At 38.3% G+C, this 22,557-nt stretch overlaps 2 pseudogenes; both read right to left on the bottom strand.

The window, feature by feature from the left end:
• Nucleotides 1-5,698, bottom strand: part of LOC107525180 (cold shock domain-containing protein E1 pseudogene) — a 93,611-nt pseudogene extending 87,913 nt beyond the window's left edge.
• Nucleotides 5,699-18,855: 13,157 nt separating this feature from the next.
• LOC148093731 (ubiquitin-ribosomal protein eS31 fusion protein-like) overlaps nucleotides 18,856-22,557 on the bottom strand; it is a 227,497-nt pseudogene continuing 223,795 nt past the window's right edge.

Here is a 22,557-nt window from a genome sequence, read left to right as displayed (position 1 = left end):
ATGCTGTTTCAAAAATTCATTGATTGATGCACATGTTTACTTATTCTATATGTCTAGATCCAGTTTTTTTCTCCCTTATTTCATAACATTTATTGGGGCTTATTGTATGTCAAGCATAATTAAAACAACAATGAATAAAATGTAGTCCTGATCTCAAGAAGTTCAAGATGTCATATACTTCAAATGAGTGCTGGGAGTGTTGGTTGGCTGAAACCACAAAGTGAAAATCAAGGTGCAGTGTTATAAAGGATTGAGGTGAATTAAATCAGGAAGAAGCTTGAAATCTGACAGAAGTAATGCTTAATGAAAATGGTTCAAATTCATCTATTTTTCCTTCCTTACTTTTGCTGCTGTGTGGTTCAGACTAAGAACTAATAGTTTTTTGTTTCTACAAAGGAAAGAAATATCAAATGTGCTGTATGTAAATGTAATTGAGTGGGTGTTCTTGAGAGACATTGAAAAATTCACAGCTCGGCTGCTTGCTGGGAACCAGTGCAGAGGGAACAATGCCAGTGATGAACCTGTTTGAAGTCCTTAGACCATGATCTGAGGACTTCTCTAGTTAAGCCTCAATCCTTTCAGAAAGGGGAACCCTGAACATACCTTCAGCCTTTAAAAAGGTCAATGAAAGAGTCTTATAACCTGTAAACTTTGTTACATTATTAAAGTGTGCCAACTTTTAACTAGTAAATCATGGCTCTTTTCACCATTTGTGATTCATTACATCTTTAAATTTCTTATTTCCCAGATTTTCTAAAAGGGCATTAAATATCCCAAATTTTGCACCCTTGCAATGGCATGCCTGTTCTGGCCAATGGCCTGTTCCAAGGTGTGATTGACAGGCAAGTATCTTCCTGATGTCATCCCAACTTTACTGGGCATGTATCTATCTTCCCTCTGTTGGACCCCTGGGGAGTGTAAAGCTGTAGCTTCCTAATGACATATCTATAATATTTTGCTTTCCCTTTGTTCCTTTCCTGATATTAATAACTAGGTTAATTATAATGGTGTAATTTCCCTCACACAGAGAAAAAAGGAACCTCTTTGTATTCCACAAAGGAGAAATAAATGAAGGTCTCCATCTTCTTGCAATTGCTTCAGGCTGTCAGAGGGGAGCAATCCTTTGCTCTTGCTTGTTCTTTGTTCCTCTTGGCTGCCCTTGGGACTCTTGTTGCTTGGGGCATGTTCTCTTGGCTCCCCTGCATTCCCCTACATGGCCCATAGCCATATGGAGCCCCCCACACAATGAACTAATGGACTGCAACTAGTGTGATGTTATACTGATCCCTGCTGCAACACGAAATGGAAACTTTGAACACTGGCTTTGCTTTTAGCTCTACTGAAACCCCAGCTATGCTTCTTCCAGGACTGTATTCAGGGAAATGGGACTTTGGAAACCCAGGGATGTATTTCCACACAAATAAAAGTTACTAATCCTCCTGTGTGAGTCTCACAAAACTTTTTCTTGAGATATCTTAAGGACTCTAACCTCAGCAATGAGTGGTAAAAGGGATGCCTCAATTTCCCAGATAACATTACTGTGACTGGGGAGAAACACAATAGAATTTTTAAAATGTTGTTTCTGCATGGTGGCAATATGGATACATAAAGGATAAACAAAGATATGTACACACACATGCACACACCTGAAAAAATATTTTAAAAAGTGAATTTAAGCAATAAAAGCAACTACTGGGTTATGTAGACCTAAAATTCCTATTATAATCTAATTTTTGGTTGAAAGCATTCTTAAAGAAAATCTCTTGTTAAAATATAAGATATTATATAGTAGTGGGTTACATTACTCATTATTAACCCCCAGTATAAAAAATGTGTCTGATTTTTTAGCTTGGCAGACTGAAGAACATGAACCTAATGGTTTGGGGGGGGCATACATGTGGACAAAAAGAGGTCACATGCTAACCTGACAAGCTCATGAAAGGACTGTGTGATGGCCTTGAAAATTCAGAGACCTATAGTAACCATAAATGATGGTCTGAAATAAAAACTTTTTAATTAAAATCAGTTTCTAGTAGGTAGTCATGTCCTAGGCTAGAATCTTCCTTGACAAAACTCAATCTTTACATTAACCAAGCCTGCCTATTACCTTTTTGCATCTATGATAACATTCCTTTGGAATGTCAGGATAACTTCCCTTTTTCTGGACCCCTTAAGGCACAGTGAATGTACCAGAACTGAGACTACAAATACTCTCATTGTCATTTTTATCATAACATGTTGACTATTTACATCTTACACTCATCTATGAAAGATGTATCATTTTAGTTTTTATCCAATCTCAGAGGTTTCCCCAATTTACTTTCTCCCACCTCCCTAATCTGTCACCAATTAATTTAATGTAACCCACTTACATCCTCTCTTTTGACTGTTATGTATAAAATAAGGTGAAAAATTTCCATTCTCTGGAACATTATAAAAATGTGTTGAGGTTTTTCTTCCTGGCAATTGTTGACAGTTTGGCTCAAATAAATTCACAAAAATTCTTTACAGATTTGAGTGTTTCTTATGTTGATGTACAGATGGATTTTGATGGAGAAAGGACCTGTGGAGGGCATAGCTTTCAGGCAAATGCCTGCCAGGGAGTGACACTGAAGAGGTCTTCAAGGTAGAGAAAGGTGGTCTGGTATATCGGGAGGATTAAAAAGGAATGGCCAAAACAAACTTGCTTTTTGTTTTGCCCATCTCCTATGTTGCAGCAAATACGTTTGTTCATAAATCTTTGTGCAAATCTCTGATTTTTAATTCAGAATAATTTCCTGGAAGTAAAAATACTTTATCAAAGGTTATGGATAATCTCAGACATTTGATAGCAAATTTCAGGCACATTCTAGGTGAAAAGCCCAGTTTACTCTGCACCAGACTGAGAGCACCTAGTCATAAAAAAATTTTGTGAGACTTCACATGAAAAGGAAAAACCAGTCACTACCCAGGAACTCTGCTCACTTTTCTGAAAAAGGTACAGCTAGGTTTTTCTCTGGCAAATGTTAGGACTTCTAGGAGGACTTAAGTAGTTATATAGGAAGTGATTTTGAAGTCACTTATTCACAGGAACAGCTGAAGCCACCTAAAAATGAAAGTGAAATTTAACCATCACCAGGGCTTAAACAACCAGTATCAGATTTCAGCTTGGATGTTCAAGCAGACTTCTTTGTTTACAGCAGTCAACTACAACTGTCTACAAGGGGTCAAATTAACTGAAAATTAGCTCAAGAAGGCTAACAGCTTTAACTGTCATCTAATAGACCTATATCCGAAACTCCCTAATATTTTTTGTTGACTACTATTGTCAAGAGTCCCAAGAGTAAATCTAATTTAAACTGATGCTCAATTTGGTCAGGATTGAAGAATTACTGGATGGCAATTGTGGAAAAAAACTGGGTAAAATTCCTTTTGTCCATTGGTGATTAAAGCATTTGTACTTTAATACTTAAAATACAGCCCATCTGGAATCCTTAGATGAAAGCTTTAACTTTCAAAAAAAAGATTTGAAGGTCTCTTTGTCTTCCCCTGAAGGCTTTAAAAGGCAGTCACCAATTCATAAATGAAATCACTGGTAAAATAAAATTCTTTTTTTTAACTGCATTTTAATAGGCTCATATCTCAACCTTGGCTTAGGGCTTAGGATAAGAAGATGATGGATATTTGTATGACCCCTGGGAGCCCTGTGATGAGGAAGGGAAAAGAAATGATAATTCTTCAGCCACTCATGCTTGGAAGATCACTTTCAATAGGCACATAAATTATTTTTGTGGTTCCTTCCTTTGGGGAGGAAGACACTTGGAGTCTAGTGCAATAATCAGGAAGTATGTAATGGATCAATATTTGCTGCATTAAGTTTTTGTGTTGTTATTTCTCTTTGCCCTCCTTCTCTATAAGGTCATCCTTCTCTGGTTTTATGTTTTTTACATAAAATATCCCTCTGCTCTTCATGAGCTCCCTTCTGTAACAGATGCTGGGCTCACTGTATAGTGCTTAAGTTTCTTCTTAAATATTCAAAGGAGATTGAGTCCTGCCACAAAAATCAGTGGAGTCTCTCTGAGACCTCATTATGGATTACATTATTTTTATTGCCAGTGATATAAAAACAGGTTCATTGTAAATATGAGTCACACAAGAGATCCTATAGTATACTCCCATCCATGGCCTTAAGACTATTCCTCCAACCTTTAAGAAAATGTAGCCCTTTGGTTATGTCAGAAGCTGAACAATTATGTCTGCAAAACCCTAACACAGATATTTTTACCCCAATATTCTTAGATATGATCATTTCATTGAAAAAAATCACTGTCAGGTGGGAAAATCTTTTGAGAATTGATGCAGTGGTGCAGTCTTCAAAATCTATGGTTAATAAACCATCCTGGGTTATAAGAAGATGAGTGGTGGGGAAATAAAAGTCAATAGAACATATCTAATATGAAAAATAAAATAAGTTGCTAAATGATAGTTCACACACATAAGTACATGTTTGATTTTATTTTTCTAGTTCTGAATGGACTTTACTACAAGCTCATTCACAAAGTAGCAATTGTGATTTAAATATAAAAACAATGGAATTTGCTGTAATAAAATTTCTCACCCTCATATTTGCTGATAAGTAACAGGTTAATCTATAAAGGAACACATTTATTTTTACATATGTTAATAGAAGATGCAGAAGATAATGATGTAAATCTGAAATAATTAAACATTTATTAAACTTCTGAAAAAGAACTCTTGATATAGCTCTGTGGTTGAGAAAGATATTCTGGTTTACTTTTCTGAGGTTCAAAGGCAAAGGCCATGAGCTGAAGCTCTTTGCTCATTTGAAGTAAATTGTCTTGACAGTGCATAAGAGAGAGGAGAGCATTGAGATAATTGGGTTCAAAGCAAGTGTTTGAAGAATGGAAACAGGAAGATTATTGTGCAGATTAAAAGATGTATAAATGAATAATTGGGTTAAAGTTTATATCTGAGAAAAGACACAAATATGGATCATGATTTAGTTAGAGCATAAGAGGGAAAGAATATTTGCATATACATTTGGTAAACACAACTAATTTTTCTGATCATAACTGAGCATTTGGGGAATTCTGGCATGTGCAGCAGCAGGAACCATTGCTGGATCCCTGAATATACCCCTCAGCCCACTCCAAAGGTCATCTGCAGTTTTGAGGGGAAGTTCCCAACCGCACTGAGGACTCCCTCACACATCTGAGACTTTCTGCCAGAGGATGTTCTCTGGCCATGGGACTGTACCTTGCCTGTGCACCGTGCAGGCAAGAGGCTCTTGGGGAATCAAGGAAAGTCCTAGAAACAAGCTTTAAACAATAAGGGATCCAAGTTGGTGGAATACGAAATGCAGAATTTCAAATGGTCCCCAGGTTGATCGAGTCACAGTTGCCCACCGTGGTAGCCTGCTCACTAAATCACCCTTCATTTGTTTGTCCAGCTTCCCCAGAGCTACAGGATTAGTCTTGCCCACCTCAAGCACACCAGTGGTGCTCTTATTCCCATCTACTGAACTACACAGTTTGCCCCACCCTGCTGTGCTCCAAGGCAAAAGAGATGGTTCTGGCTGAAAACTTGGGTCAGCATTTCTCAGTTTGATGGCATGACGGAGTTGGATATTTGGACCATGCCAGTCCAGGTGGAGCTGGCTCCAGAGACCCCATTGCCAGACTACTAGCAGCTCGGCCATGTAACACTTTGAACAGGCTGAGCCAGGTGGGAACAGTTCCTGGCATTAGCTTGCACCAGAGAACCTCCTGGGAGGCACAGGATGGGCAAACCAAATGGCCAGCTTCAGACATCAGAGCAGTAACTAGCAAGCTTCACAAACAGCATAACCAATGGGTGATCACAGCAGGCACAAAAATAGGTGGAGGCAAACCTCACTTAAAAAAAAACAAAGGGAGAGAAGATGGTGGCAGTGTGAGAAGCAGCAGAGTGCCCCCGCTCCCAGCCGTGGACTTGATTTACTCCTAAAATCCTATGTAGCTAGATTGCAAAAACCAGAGAGACATACCTGAGTGCACGGAGTTCAAGTGGGGAGCACTGAAGAAACATTATGGAGTCTGGTGAGGGAGGGGGAGTATAGGAAGGGAGTGTCCCCCCTGAAGCCTGTGCTGGGCTCCAAGCCCGGAGGCTTGGAGGCTGCAACTCTCCCTCCCCTTGGGAGTGCAGACTGGCATCCAAAAGTGGGGAATCTCACACCCAGAGCGATGAGATGGAAAAGAGTGCCCCACCCACAGAGCAAAGGAACCCTGGGAATTGCTGAGTCCTCGAAGAGGGGACAGCTTCTTCCTAAGAAACAAAGCCTCTAATGGCAGACGGCGCCTTCCTAGCGAAACAAAACTTCTAGTGGAGGCTACAGCCAACGCCTAATGCTTGGGGTGCTGACCATAGGGAAGGCTGTCCCAAGGTCTGTGGCACCCAAGTGGTAAGAGAGCAGAGGACTGCACTGAGCAGCAGCACACGGGAGCATTTGGTAAACATGTGGAGCATTGTGTTGAGCGCCAGAAAGCACTGAATCTGTGTGGTATGGGGGAGGGGAGGAGCTCCTGGTGCCCAGAAGCTGGGATCTGTGACCAGCCCTGAGGGTGTCCTCCTGGCCTGAGCTCCCAGTGCAGAGAGGCTGGGATCAGAGACCAACCCTGAGGGGCGCCATGGTGGAGCGTGAAGCCAGCCAGCTTTGCTGAGACCAGTGGTGCGGTGAGCTGCATGGAGCTGACTTTAGGTCTCCTCCAGCTGGGGGCCTTGGTGAACGGGAGGCAGGACCTTGCAGGTAGACTTTCTGCCTGTGTGTTGCTTTGTGAGTTTGTGAGTTTGATCTTGGAACTGGATCCCACCTTCTCAGCATGCACTGCATGGAAAGACCAGCAGAGGCTGGGATTGGGGGTCTGCACAGTAGACGGTCTGAGGGGCCAGCCTGGTGACACCAGACAACCAGAGCTGAGCATGGAGGAGCACAGCCCTCCTGCCTCTCCTGCAGCCAGGAGCACCACCGCCAAGAGAAAATGGGCGGGTCCAGCTCACTGAGGCCCCAGACAACCCCACAGGGCACAGTCCTGAGGGAGAAGGGAGAGCAGCTCACAGGAGGACTGTACAAAAATAAGACTCTCAGGGACTGTTGTTTGGGAACTGGAGGAAATGCTGAAAACAACTGCTGGGGGCTGGGCAGGTAAAGGACTCACCAGAATGTTTTCTTAATCAAACCCATTGAGCCCAGGCTGCTGAAACGGCCCATACAGAAAAGGCAACAGGCTAAAATCAATCTGAAGCTGCAGCAAGACAGAGCATGGGGAACTAGAATCAGAGGACAAAGTAGGGACTGAAGAGCTGGTGGTGGAGCAGAGACTAACTCCCAAAGAGTGAGTGCCTGACAGTGAAACCTCTAAGGGAAGTGATACCCCGAGCTACACTAGCCACCCTGCACCCTAAAGACTCTACAGAAGACTCTGGAGGAAACTACAAATTTGCAAAATAGTTGACAAGACGAGGTGGTCCACAAAGAACCTCAGATCAACCATCTATCTAAGGACACCAGAGCCAAACCTAGACGATTCCTCACATTGGCTGATACACAAGTACCTCCCAGGAGTACTAAACCAGCACACAAAACAGTGACCCTCAGACAACATAAGTTGTGCAGAGGATACTCACCTGATTGACTGCCTTTTTTTCTTCTGTTTTTTGTTTTGTTTGGTTTTCATTTTGGTTTTGCTTTTTTTGTTTTGGGTTTTTTCATTGTTTTTTGTTTGTGTGTTTATTTACTTTTTCTCTTTTTTCCTTAGGAAGAAGTGAAAGAGGAGAAAATTTGTTTTTTCTCTTTTTTTAAATTTTAAAATAATTTTTTAAAATTTTTTAAAACATTTTCTAACTAATTTTTTCTCTTTTTTAGAAAATAATTTTGTTTTTGTTATTTGCTTTGTTTTGTTTTATCCTTGCTTCACTATCAAGACTTTCTTGATATCTCTCTTAATGATTAGGACTTTATCATTATAACCAAGTTTACAGTTTTCCTTTATAATTTCCAACAAATCTCTTACCGGAATCCCTCCCTCCCTGGGCTATATCTCTTGCTCCTCTCGATCCATTCGCATAATTTCTTTTTCTTTTTCTTTTTTCTTTTTCTACTTTTCTTTCATTCTTGGTTATCCTCCCTTCTGCCTTCCTGTCTTTTTGTTCGATTGTTAGTTTCTCTTGTTCTCTTTATTGTATTTTTGTTTTCTAATTTTCAACTATTATCCTGTTCCTATTCTCTCCCTTAATTTTTTGCTGCCCCTTCTTTCAGAATCTTTTCTCTGCTTCTGTTATCTCCCAGTAGCTTATCTAAGTTTTACATTTTATATTATTATTTTCTAAATTTTCACTAGTATTAACAACAATATACATCTTTCTCTCTCTCTAAGCATTACTTTTCTTTTTCTCTTTCTTTTTTTCAAACATTTTTTTTTTGTGTGTGTTCTCCCTTCACCCTCCCAGTTCTATTTTCACACGGGTTGTTTTCATCAAGACTGTCAAACCTACAGCCACCTTCATACTCAGTGGGTAAAAACTAAAACCATTTCCATTAAAAATCGGAACAAGACAGGGAAGTTCACTTTCACCACTCTTATTCAACATAGTACTGGAAGTCCTCACCACAGCCATCAAACAGGAAGAAAACATAAAAAGTATCCAAACTGGGAAGGAGGAAGTAAAACTGTCATTATTTGCAGATGGCATGATATTGTACATAGAAAACCCTAAAGAGTCCATCAAAGTACTACTAGATTTGATAAAGAAATGTGGCAAGGTAGCTGGATAGAAAGTCAACATCTGGAAATCAATGGCATTCTTATACACCAACAATACACTTTCAGAGAGAGAAACTAAAAAAGCAATACCATTTACCATTGCAACTAAAAAAATAAGATACCTAGGAATAAACTTAACCAAGGATGTAAGAAACCTGCACTTGGAAATCTATGTGACACTGAAAAAAGAAATAGAGGAAGATTTAAACAAGTGGAAGGATATACCATGCTCATGGATTGGAAGAATTAATATTATTAAAATGTCCATACCACCCAAAGCAACTTATAAATTCAATGCAATTCTGATTAAAATAGCAAAAGCATATTTCACAGATCTAGAACAAACATTTCAAAAATTTATATGGAACCAAAAAAAGACCCCGAATAGCTGCAGCCATCTTGAGAAAAAAGAACAGAGGGGGAGGGATCACATTACCGGATTTCAAACTATATTACAAAGCCACTGTAATCAAAATGGCCTGGTATTTGTACAACAGTCAAATAGACAAATGGAACAGAACAGAGACCCTAGGTATAGACCCACGCCATTATGTTCAGTTAGTATTTGACAAAGGAGGCAAGAGTATACAATGGAGTATGACAGTCTCTTTAGTAAGTGGTGCTGGAAAATCTGGACAGATACATGCTAAAAAATGAAACTAGACCACCAACTTTCACCATACACAAAAATAATCTCAAAATGGATAAAAGACTTAAAGGTAAGTCACAAAATCATAACAATCCTGGAAGAATACACAAGCAGTAAAGTCATAGACATCCCATGTAGTGCAATTTTCACTGATACATCTCCTAGGGGAAGAGAAACAAACAAACAAAATAAACATATGGGACTACATCAAAGTAAAAAGCTTCTGCACAGCAAAAGAAAACAGCCTCAAAATACAAAGGAACCCCACGGTCTGGGAAAACATATTTGCCAAGGATGTAACTGTTAAGGGGCTAATTTCCATAGTGTACGAAGAACTCATAGTACTCAGCAAGAGGAAGACAAACAACCCAATTATGAAATGGGAAAAGGACTTGAATAGATGCTTTCTCAAAGAGGACATGGAGATAGCCAAAAGACATATGAGAAAATGCTCAAGGTCGCTAATCATCAGGCAGATGCAAATGAAAACCACAATGATGTATCACTTCATACCTGTAAGAATGGCTACCATTAAGAAATCAACAAACGATATGTGCTGGGAGGCTGTGGAGAAAGGGTAACCCTAGTACACTGCTGTTGGGAATGCAGACTGGTGCAGCCACTATGGAAAACAGTATAGAAGCTCCTCAAAAAATTAAAAATGGAGCCACCTTTTGACCCAGTGATTCCTCTCCTAGGAATGTATCCTAAGAATCCTGAAACATTAATCAGAAAGAATATATATTACCTGATATTCATAGCAGCATAGTTTACAATAGCTAAGGTCTGGAAACAGCTCAAGTGCCCATCAGTAGATAAGTGGATAAAAAAGCTGTGGGACATTTACACCATGGAATACTATGCAACTGTAAAGAAGAAGAATCTTGTACCCTTTGGGACAGTATGGATGGAGCTTGAGAAAATTATGCTAAGTGAAATATGCCAAGCAGAGAGAGACAAACATCGCATGATCTTGCTGAAACCTGAAATCTAAAGAACTTAATAAACAGATGAACAGAATAGGTTCAATGACATGGAAGCATAGATGAGACTGACAAATGTCAGAGGGATGGAAGAGGGCAGGAGGGTGAAGGGGGAGAGAGTAACCAAAGAATTTATATGCATATATACACAATCCAAGGACATGCAGAATGGTGGGTAAGGGACTGTGGAGGGGAATGGGACAGGGTGGCATGGGCCATTGGGGAGAAAAAGGGACATCTGTAATATTTGAAACAAAAATAAAATTGAAAGATTGAAAAAAAATTATTTTCTTTCCAATTTAATTTTATTCTATTCTTTCATATCTTATTTCTCTTTCTTTTTTATTCTATTTTTTTCCTACTCTTTTTTTTCCATTTATCTTTTTCTATTTTTTATGGTTTATTTCTTTATATTTTAATCATCACCTGAGGATATTTTTTTGCATTGCTTTTCAAAGAGAGTGGAAGGAAGGGGATGAGACAAAAACATTGATGTGAGAGAGACATCGATTGCTTACCTACCACATGTGCCCCAACCAGGGTTGAGGATTCACCTTGTAACTGAAGTACTAACTCATGGCCTGAATCAAACCTGGGATCCTCCAGTCCTCTGGCAGATGTTATAACTACTGAGCAAAACTGGCCAAAGCTATTTTTAAATTTTTTATATTTTTTGTTTTTATTTTTACTTTCCTTTATCTCCTTCCCTTTCATTATCTTTTCCATTCCTTTTTTATTTTCTAATTCTTTTTGTCTCTTGTCTTTTATTATTTTTGTTTATTTGTTTGTTGTTTGTTAATCCTCTCCAGAGGAAGTTTTTTCATTGATTTTTTTTTGGAGAGACTGGAAAGGAGGGGGAGAGACACACAGAAAGAAATATCAGTGTGAAAAAGCTAAATGGATTGGTTGCCTTCCACACATGCCCAGACCAGGGCCAAGGATGGAGCCTGCAACCGAGGTATGTGTCCTTGACCAGTATCAAACCTGGGACCCTTCAATCTGGGTGCTGACACTCTAACCACTGAGCAAAACTTGTTAGGTATGTTTGATTTTTTGTCTCTTTTTTCTATTCTTATTCTTTTGTTGTTGGTTTGTTTTGGTGTGTGTGTTTCATTTGGTTTGGTTTGTCTTTTTTTTTGTTCTGTCAGTATCTGTACAACAATTTGCATGGTGTGGTCAGGGTAAAGCCTCAAAGTCAGCCAGCCTGAGTGTCAAACCCATCAAAGAATGGGACAATGGCAACCAAAACACAATTACAACTGGATGGCCCACATAACCCACACAAGGTACACTCTTAAAGCACCCAGCTCAGGAGATTAAGAGTGCACCACTGGGTCCCACAGCATATCTACTACAAAAGACACCCCAACAAGACTGGGAGTTATAACATTCCTATTAAACACAAAGAGACAGCCAAAATGGTGAGACAAAGAAGCAGGCACCAAATGGAAGAACAGGAGGAATCTCCAGAGAAAAAACTAAATAAAACAGAGGCAAACAATTTATCAGAAACAGAATTCAAAGTAATGGTTATGAGAAGCATCAGTAGCATACAAAAATTCATTATAAACCACAAATAAGAACTAGTTGAAAATAAAAATACCCTATCTTACATCAAGAATATATTGGAAGAACCCTAGCCAGTTTGGCTCAGTGGTTAGAGAATCGGCCTTGGGACTAAAGGGCCCGGGGTTTGATTCCAGCCAAGGTCATGTACCTCAGTTGCAGGCTCCATTTCCAGCCCCAGTTTGGGTGGGTGCAGTAGGCAACCAATCCATATATCTCTCTCACATCAATGTTTCTCTCTGTCTCTCTCCCTTCCACACTTTCTAAAAAGCAATGGGGGAAAAAATCTTCAGGTGAGGATTAAAAAAGAAAAAAGAATACATTGGAAGAAATTAAAAGTAGGTTGGATGAAACACAGGATTGAATAAGTGATTTAGAAGACAAGGTAGAAAAAAACACCTAATCAGAGAATTAAATAGAATAAGAGAACTTTGGGAAAACAAGAAATGTAACAACATCCACATCATAGGGGTATCAGAAAAAGAAGAAAGTGAGTGAGGGATAGAGAACCTGTTTGAAGAAATAATGAAAGAAAATTTCCCTAACCTAATGAAGGAAAAGTTGCATCAGTTCAAAAAGCACAGAAAGTCTCAATTAAGATGAACCCAAAGAGACCCATACCAAGACACATCATAATTAAAATGACAAACTTTAAATACAGGGAGAATCTTAAAGGCATCAAGAAACAGTTAGTTACCTAAAAGGGACTTCCCATAAGTTCTCTTAAGGCTGTCAGTTGATTTCTCAACAGAAACATTATAGGCCGGAAGGGAACAGCATGAAATATTTAAAGTAATGAAAAGTGAGGATCTGAAACTAAGACTACTTGATCCAGCAAGCTATCATTTAAAATTGACCATGAAGGAAAGAGCTTCCCAGACAAAAAATGACTAATATAGTCCATTATCACCAAACTAGCATTGCAAGAAATGTTAAAGGAACTGCTGTAAGAAGAAAAAGAGAGAGGATCATAGGCATAAAAAAATAAAAATGGCAATAAATAATTACTTATCAATAATAACCTTAAAGGTAAATAATTAAATACTCCAATCAAAAGACATAAGGAAGCTGAATTAATAAAAAAGCATAATCAATATATATGTGTCACAAGAAACCCACCTCAGAACAAAAGATTCACACAGGCTGAAAGTGATGGGGAGGAAAAAAATATTCCATGAAAAAAAAAACAAAAAAAAAAAACCCAAAAAACTGGCATAGCAATACTTATAACTGGGAAAAGAAACTTCAAAACAAAGACCATGATAAGAGACAAAGAAGAACACTACATAACACTAAGGGATCAATTCAACAAGAAGATATAACCTTGGTAAAAATATATGCACCTGATATAGGAGCACCTAAATGTATTTTAAAAATTCTTGATGGACTTTAAAGGAGGGATGGACAAAAATACAGTCATAATAGGAGACCTGAGCAGCCACTGACATCACTAGGTAGATCTCCCAGACAAAAATTCAACAAGGAAACAGTGACTTTAAACGACACATTAGATCAGATGGATTTAATTGATACTTATAGACCATTTCATCTCAAAGCAACAGAATATACATTCTTCTGAAGTGCATATGGAACATTCTAAAAGACGGACCATATGTTAGAACACAAAATAAATCTTGACAAATTCAAAATTAAAATTATATCAAGCATCTTCTCAGATCACAATGGCATGAAACTACAAATCAACTACAATAAAAAACACACAAAAACATTCAAACACATGGAGGTTAAACAGTATGTTATTAAAGAATAAATGTGTTACTAATGAGATCAAGGAAGAAATAAAAATTACCTGGAAACAAATGAAAATGAACACACAAAAACCCAAAATTTATGCGACAAGATGAAATCAATCCTGAGAGGGAAGTTCATAGCATTGAAAGCCTACGTCAAGAAGCAAGAAAAGTCCTAAATAAATGAGATAACCCTAAACCTCAAATAAATAGAAAAAGAACAACATGAAAAGCCCAGAGTAAGTAGAAGGAAGAAAATAATAATGTTCAGAGTGGAAATAAATGACAGAGTAAAAAAATAATTCAAGATATCAATGAAACCAAGAGCTCATTCTTTGAAAAAAGGAGCAAGATTGATGAACCCTTAACCAGACTCATCAAGAAATAAAAAGAGAGCCCTGACTGGTGTGGTTCAGTGAGTTGAGCATTGACCCATGCACAGATTTCACTGGTTCCATTCCCGGTCAGGGCACATGCACAGCTTGGGAGCTCTATCTCCAGTAGGGTTTGTGCAGGAGGCAGCTGATCAATATTTCTCTCTCATTGATGTTTCTCTCTCCGTCCTCTTTCTCTAAAAAAATCAATAAAAACATATTTTTCAAAAATGAAGCAAAGAGAGAGAACCCAAGTAAATAAAGCCAGAAATGAAAGAGGCAAGGTACCAACTGACATCACAGAAATACAAATTGCAAGAAAATACTATGAACAATGATATGCCAATAAATTAGACAACCTGGGAGAAATGGACAAATTCCTAGAAACATACAGACTCCCCCAACTAAGTAAGGAAAATTCAGAAAACCTAAATAGGTTGATAACAACTAATGGAATTGAAATAGTAATAAAACAAAACAAAACAAAACAAAAAACCAAGCAAATAAAAGCTCTGGTCTGTACAGCTTCACAGGGAAGTTTTACCAAACATTAATAGAAGAACTAAGACCTATCCTCCTCAAACTATTCCAAAAAATTTAAGAAAGGGAATTCCAAGCTTTTTTAAAAGAAGCCAGCATTATTCTAATTCAAAACCAGATAAAGACACTACAAAAAAAGAAAATTATAAGGCCTGTATCCTTGATGAATGTAGATACTAAAATCCTCAACAAAATATTAGCAACTCAGATTCATCAATACATTAAAAAGATCATATACCAGGACCAAGTGGAATTTATTCTAGGGATCCAAGGTTGGTACAATATACACAAATCAATAAATGTGTTACATCACATAAACAAAATGAAGGATGAAAATCACATGATCATATCAATAGATGCAGAAAAAGCATTCAATAAAATCTAGCACCCATTTATAGTAAAAATACCCAGTGAAGTGGGAATAGAAGGATCATATGTAAACATAATAAAGGCCATATATCAAAAACCTACAGCCAACATCACAGTCAATGGGCAGATAATAAAAACATTTTCCTTAAGATCAAGAACAAGACAAGTATTTTTGCTTTCATCACTTGTTCAAAATAGTACTGGAAGTCCTAGCCACAGGGATCAGAAAAGAAGAAGAAATAAAAGACATCCAAATTTGAAAGGAGGAAGTAAAACTGTCATTATTCACAGATGCCATAATATTGTACACAGAAACCATAAAGACCTCACCAAAAAATTACTAGATTTAATAAATGAATTCAGCAAATTAGCAGGATACAAAATTAGTATCTAGAAGCCAATGGAATTTTTATACACCAATAATGAACTCAGAAAAAAGTAAAGTACCTAAGAATAAAGTACCAACAAATAAACTTAACCATGGAGGCAATATACCTGTACTCAGAAAACTATAGATAATTAAAGAAAAAGTAGAGGAAGATATAAACAGGTGGAAGCATATGAAGTGTTCCTGGATTGGAAGAATTAACATCATTAAAATGTTCCTACTACCCAAAGCAATCTATACATTGCTTCAATGTAATTCTTGTTAAAACACCAATGGCATATTTCACAGATCTAAAACAAATATTCTAAAAATTTATATGGAGCCAAAAAAGATCCTGGATAGCCTCAGCAATTGGAGGGACTATAATACCAGATATCAAGCTATACTAAAACACCAATGTAATCATAACTGTCTGGTATTGACATAAGAATGGGTATATAGATCAATAGAACAAAAGAGAGCCAGAAATCAGCCAATGCTTTTATGGATAATTAATATTCGACAAAGGAGGCAAGAGCATCCATGGAGTAAAAAGAGTCTCTTCAAAGAATGGTGCTGGGAAAAGACAGGTACATGCAAAAAAAAAAAAAAAAAAAAGAAACTAGATCACCAACTTACACCATACTCAAGAATAAACTCAAAATGGATAAAAAAAAACTTAAATGTAAGCTGCAAAACCATATAAATCTAGAAAGAAACATAGGCAGTAAACGCTCAGACATCTCTCGTGGAAAAAATTTTGTCAGCATATCTCATAGGGAAGGGAAACAAAGGGAAAAAATAAAACAAACAGTACTAAATCAGTCTAAAAAGCTTCTGCACAGCAAAAGAAACCATTAATAAAATGAAAAGGGAACCCACTTTATGGGAAGACATATTCACCAATGATACATATAATAAGGGGTTAATTTCTAAAATATATGAAGACCATATACAATTCAACACCAGGAAGACAAACAATTCAATTAAAAAATGAGCAAAGGAACTGAATAGACAGTTCTCCAAAGAGTAGACATATGAAAAAATGCTCAAGGTCACTAATCATCAGAGAGATACAAATTAAAACTACAATGAAGTATTACCTCACACCTGTCAGAATGGCTACCATGGATAAAACAACAAACAAGTGTTGGGGAGGATGTGGAGAAAAGGGCACCCTAGTCCACTGTTTGTGGGAATATAGGCTGGTGCAGCCACTATGGAAAACAGTATGGAGTTTCCTTAAAAAATTAAATATGGAACTGCCTTTTGACCCAGTTTTCACACTTCTGGAAATATACCCTAAGAGTCCAGAACCACCAATCAGAAAGAGTATATTCACCTCTATTTTCAAAGCAGCACTATTTACAATAGCTAAGGTCTGGAAACAGTCCAAGTGCCCATAGGTAGACCAGTGGATAAAAAAGTGATGATACATTTAGACAATGGAATACTATGCAGCTGTAAAAAAGAAGGATCTCTTACCCCTTGGGAAAGCATGGATGGATCTGGAGAGTATTATGCTAAGCAAAATAAGCCATTCAGAGAAAGATAAATATCATATGATATCACTCATATGTGGAATCTAATGAACAAAATAAACAGAAACAAAATAGGACCAGAGGCATGGATACATGGAACAGATTGACAGATCTGAGAGGGGAGGGGAAGGGAATGGGAGGGACTGGATGGGATTAAACAAAGAACATATATGCATATATGCACAGCCTATGGACATACAGACAACAATGTGGTTGAGGGGAGTAGGCGAGGGCTGGGTTGAGGGTAGCAAAGTGGGAGTATGGGGGATATCTGTAACAGTGTCAACAATTTTTTAAAAAGATATATGCTGAACAGATATTTGACAGAGAAAAATTGGGGGACATTTTTATTAAGAAATATTGATCTTGTTTGATTTTCATTTAGAAAAGTTTAGTAGATTTGTATTTTGTTAGAAAGGAGTGAAAAAAAGTCAGGAAGAGAAATGTTTGAGGGAAATAGGAAAATTTACTTCCCACCTGGTTGTGATGTGTCTCTGTGCTTAAGAGGTTGCAATGGAATATGATTTTTAGCTTTGGGGATGTTCACAATGCTTGCATCATCCATAATGACTGACAATGAAAATAGGAAGAAAAGATTTGGGTAAAAAATTCCACAGGAAATAAATAGTTGTGCTTACCATATCAAGTCCTTAAGATTTAAGTCTTTTCTCTCAACTTGCCATATCATTGTATTCTTTCTAATGAGAATGGTGGAAATATTCAATGCTGCAATTTTTCCTTTCCTTAGAAAAAGACCAAGATGTGGAAATAAAGACACGAGACCCCAATATTCTTGGAGGTGCTAAATTACCCTAAGGAATGTAATGGGAGTATTTTCTGCCTGCTTCAAACCTCTCAAGTAAAAAACAAAAATGCTTATTACCTGCTATAAATTCAAGTTCAAGTTGACAAGGACAGATTAGAACTGTTTATTGTTTTAATATCTTAATTTTGTTGAATCTTCTTGGCATTTAATACTCATTCACCTAGGTGGTTTTTGAATCTGGTGATATTGTTTGTTTCTTATATTTTAAACTCTTTCCCTACTTTGTCTGCTTATGAATTTATAGTTCTTGTTTGGCTTAATAAGGAGGTTAACTTTCCAGAGTCATCTCTGTGAGTTTATAACCCATAGGGTCCAGGTCTCCTTCAAGGTCGTGAACTGAGTTATGTAATGACAGGATGACAACAGTAAAATAGAAGTGATTTTCCCAAGCATCCTCTCTCCCCATCTGACGTGAGGAATTTTTTCCAACTTTCACAGCTGAGGCATTGCTAATTGTTGAATTTGCATTAAGATTGTAAGCTCTGGCAAGCCTGAATTTCATTTTGGCTCATTTCCTCAGCCTTGTTCCACAAATAGTATCTCTAGCTCCAAACACTGAGGCCAAGGGAAAAAGATCCTGAGTACAGAAAGCGTAGCTTTGGCCTTTTTCTGATTGTAAAAAGATGCTTTTGATATAAGCAAAAAATTCTAAAAATTAGAAAATGTTCCATTTTATGTGACATTGTAAACCAAAGTACTTCATGTTCTGTGAAGGAGGAACTGAGTTTTCTACATCAGGGAAATTTGGACAAAGAGTGGATTAGCTCATTGGGGGCATTTTGATCATTTTCTTCCAGCTTATTTAGGTTGTAGCAACAAAAATGGTGGCCACGTGGGAGGCACATCTATGTTTAAATCCACACTGATTCAACAATTTATTCAAGCCTTTCTTCAGAATTCATCATGTGGTGTTAGAAAAAATAATATCAAGGGTAAATAAACATTTTTTGGAGGGTGGGATTTTTTATGCTGAAAAAACTACATCAAATGATCATGCTTCTGTGAATTATAAAGAGCTAATGTGGCATGATTTTTTTCTTCCTCGAACTTATTTTTTTATTACTTCATGTCTTTTTTTAACCCATATACAATTACCTGTCTTCCAGTTGGCTGAAGCAATAGGTCAGACATTTGTCACAATAATTTCTGTCAAAATGTCTGGTCCTAAAACCTCCAGCACCACATTCATGTGAAAGACACCCTGACAAGGGTGAGTGATTTTGTCATTCACATCCACCTTATAGTATTTCAGGACAGCCAGCTTAACCTTCTTTCTCTTATGCTCATTCTTCTTCAAAGTGGTGTAAGGCTTCTTCCTTTTCTTAGCACTACCATAGAGTCTAACACAAGATGAAGAGTGGACTTCCTTTAAACGTTGTAGTCAAATTACATCCATCTTCCAGTTGCTTGCCAGCAAAGATCAGTCTCTGCTAATCAGGAAGAATTACTTCCTTATCCTGGATCTGGGCCTTTATATTTTCTATTGTATCTGAGGGCTCAACCCCCAGAGTGATGGTCTTCCCTGTAAGAGTTTTTAAGAAAATCTGCAACTTGGCAGCAGTTCTACTGCAAATGGTATTTGGAGAAATTCTTATACTTTGTTGCTTTTACTAAAAATGGAGTCAGAATATCATAGGGAGGAGTCAAGCTGCAGATTCTCTTTTCTTATTAAATACATGCAGTCACTTACCTAAGAGCAATTAGGATAAGCGACAATGAAAAAAATACATAACTCTAAAAAGAAAAAAAGAAAAAAACATAATTGGAATTTGAACTCTGGTGTATGACTCCCAAAGCCCACTTGTACCTCCAACTCAACAAGTGTTAGAACTGAGATACATTCAAATATCTGTGGGAACAAAAGAAACAGCAAAGACATAGATCACTCAAGGATTCTTTGAGAGTTAGGCCCTGACTTGATAGGAATTCACCACATAAAAAAGGGCGAAGGACAGTCAAGTGAAAGGACAAGTTATATTCATTGTGACCCTTATACCTAATCATGTCCCTGGCTTTACATTGGCTGCCAGGGAACTCTGAGTCAAATGTATAATACACTTTCAGTAACTATATAGAATCTAATGGCATGACCATTTGTGTAGTAAACAAGTCTTTATCAAAATGCCATCTTTGCCCAGCCGGGCGTGGCTCAGCAGTTGAGTATCGACCTAGGATCCAGGCGATCGGGGTTCAATTCCCGGTCAGGGCACATGCCCAGGTTGCGGACTCTGTCAATGACTCTGTCATCATTGATGTTTCCATCTCTCTCTCCCTCTCCTTTTCTCTCTCTGAAATCAATAAAGATATATTAAAAACAAAACAAAAACAAAACAAAACAGAATGCCATCCTCACTTTTACTCTTTACCCAATCTTCATATGTTTTTATCCTGTATAATATAAATAACTTTACAGTTGTCCTCTGATTCTTTTTGGAGCAAAATTTAACTACTTAATATACTTTAAAAAATAAAAATAAAATAAAATATGTATTTAGGGGTTTGGTAAAACACATCTACACTCAACTACATACATTGACCATAATGTTATAAAATTTGGTACTTTATCCTCTGCATTTATCTTAGACTAGGTAAGATAAATAGACTAGGTCTATTTATCTTAGACTTAGATAAGGTATTTTTATTTAATTAGTTAATGAAATGCTTTTAGATGTCCATTATCAAACTGACAAGTAATCCTGTTTAATAGCCAAGATACCTCTCCTCCAAAGAAAATCTCAGTAAAATATTGTTGGTTCAGTGGATTTGGGGAAGAGAGAGATTTAAAACCAATAAATCATCGATGTTGTTAAATGTTTTGAATTGTTTTGGGATAATATGAATGCCATGTAAACAACTGGGGCAACTCAGTTCTTAAAAATATTTGCATATAAACAGGAGGGAAAATGATTATAGTAGGATTATTTAGTCTTTGATGGAGAGAGCAGACTATAGCATTCAGACCTTGTGATCAACTTCTCTTAATGCCTCAGTTTATAGTATAATATTGACACTGAAGGAAAAGATTATATTTTTAGACCAAACTTTAAGAACACAGACTGAATGCAGATTGGGTATGGAAGTTGGGAATAAAGGATGATGTTTTAAGATATCTGTTGTGAGAAGGGAAGATGGCAGCACTCTGACAAGAAGCAAGGTTCCCTCGTTCCCAGCCACAGACTCGATTTACAGCTAAAATACAGCACAGACAGCTTGGAAAACAAGGGAATATACCTGATTGGACATATTTAAAGTAAGGAGCACTAAAAAAACAACACAGAGACTGGTAAGGTGGGTGGGGTATAAGAAGTGGGAGTCCCTCCCGAAGCCAGTGCTGAGCTGCAAGTCCGGAGGGTTAGAGGCTGCAAAGTTCCTGCCCCTTGGGAGTGTGGACTGGCATCCAAAAGCTGGGATCTTAAATCTGGACTGGAGAAGAAAGGAAGGAAAACCTGTTCACAGAGGGCAGAGCCAGCCAGGAGAACAGTGTGCCTGTGATCAGGGGACAGGATATTCCCAGTGAAACAACATACCTACTGGCAGAAGCTGGGGCAGCAGATATATACCTCTGGTCCTGACCACAGGAAAGGCTGTCCCACAGGGTGTGGTTTTGGAATAGAAAGGGGCCAGAGGGCTGCATTCAGCAGCCACCTTCAGGGACCCTCAGCTTTTCATAAGGCATTGTGTACAACCTCAGAAACCATTTGAACTGTGTGATGTGGGGAAGGGGAGGAGAGCACTCCCACCACCAGAGAGAGGGACCAGAGCCACCAGCTGGGCAAAGCGAGACTCCAGTTGCCAGAGCTGCTGGTGGGGTGATTCTGAGATTTTAGACCTGCTCTGAGGGGAGCCAGGATAGCATGCACGAAGCTGCCCCAGATTTTCTGAGATGAGCTGTGCAGGAAACCTGCATGGGGCTGATTTTGTGACCCCTCCTGCTTGGTACCAAGGTGAGAGGATGAAGGAAACTTGCGGGACTGATTCTCTACCTGTTTGTTGCTTTGTGTATTTTTGATTGCTGAATGGGTGTACACCTTCCTGGCTTGCATTGGGAAGACAGACCAGTGAAAGCTGGGATTTTTGCCTGCATTGTGGAGAGTTTGAACTTTGAGCCCTGTGAAATCAGCTAAGCAGAATTGGAAAAGATGGGCAGAGCACCCCTATCTTTCCTACAAGCTAAGAGTACCACCCCCAGAAGGAAAGGGGCTAGATGAGCCCACCAAAGCTCCAGGTATCCCCCCACAAAGCACAGTCCTGAGGGAGAAGGGAGAACAACGCACAGGATGACAATAAAGGGATAACACTCTTAGGGACTATTTATTGTTTGGGAACTGGAGGAATATCTTAAAATCCCTCTGGAGGCTGGGCAGGCAACATGCTCACCAGAATCTTTTTGGATCAAACCCACTGAGTCCAGGCCACTGATGCTGCCCATATGAAAAAGGCAACAGGCTGAATTCAATCTGAACTTGCAGGGGACCATTGTATGGGGAACTAGAATTGGAAGATTTGGTAGAAACAGAGGAGTTGGCTTTGAAGCAGAGACTAACTGCCCCACAGTGAGTGCCTGACAGTGAAATCTCTAAGTAAGGGGAAAAATATCCTGAGCTACACTAGCCGGTTTCCCTACTAGACTCTCTTCAGAAGGGTCTGGAAAAAGACCAGAAAACCACAAGGAGGAGGCAAAATTGCTGACAGGAGGAGGTGGCCCACAGAAAGCCTTAGACCACCCAACTACCTAAAGACTCCAGAGCCAAACCTACTTAGCTCCTGACATTGGCTGACACACAAGTACCTCC

This window comes from Miniopterus natalensis, chromosome 2 (assembly GCF_054644295.1).
Source record: "Miniopterus natalensis isolate mMinNat1 chromosome 2, mMinNat1.hap1, whole genome shotgun sequence".
Taxonomy (NCBI): domain Eukaryota; kingdom Metazoa; phylum Chordata; class Mammalia; order Chiroptera; family Miniopteridae; genus Miniopterus; species Miniopterus natalensis.
This window is presented reverse-complemented; position numbering and strand designations above follow the sequence as displayed.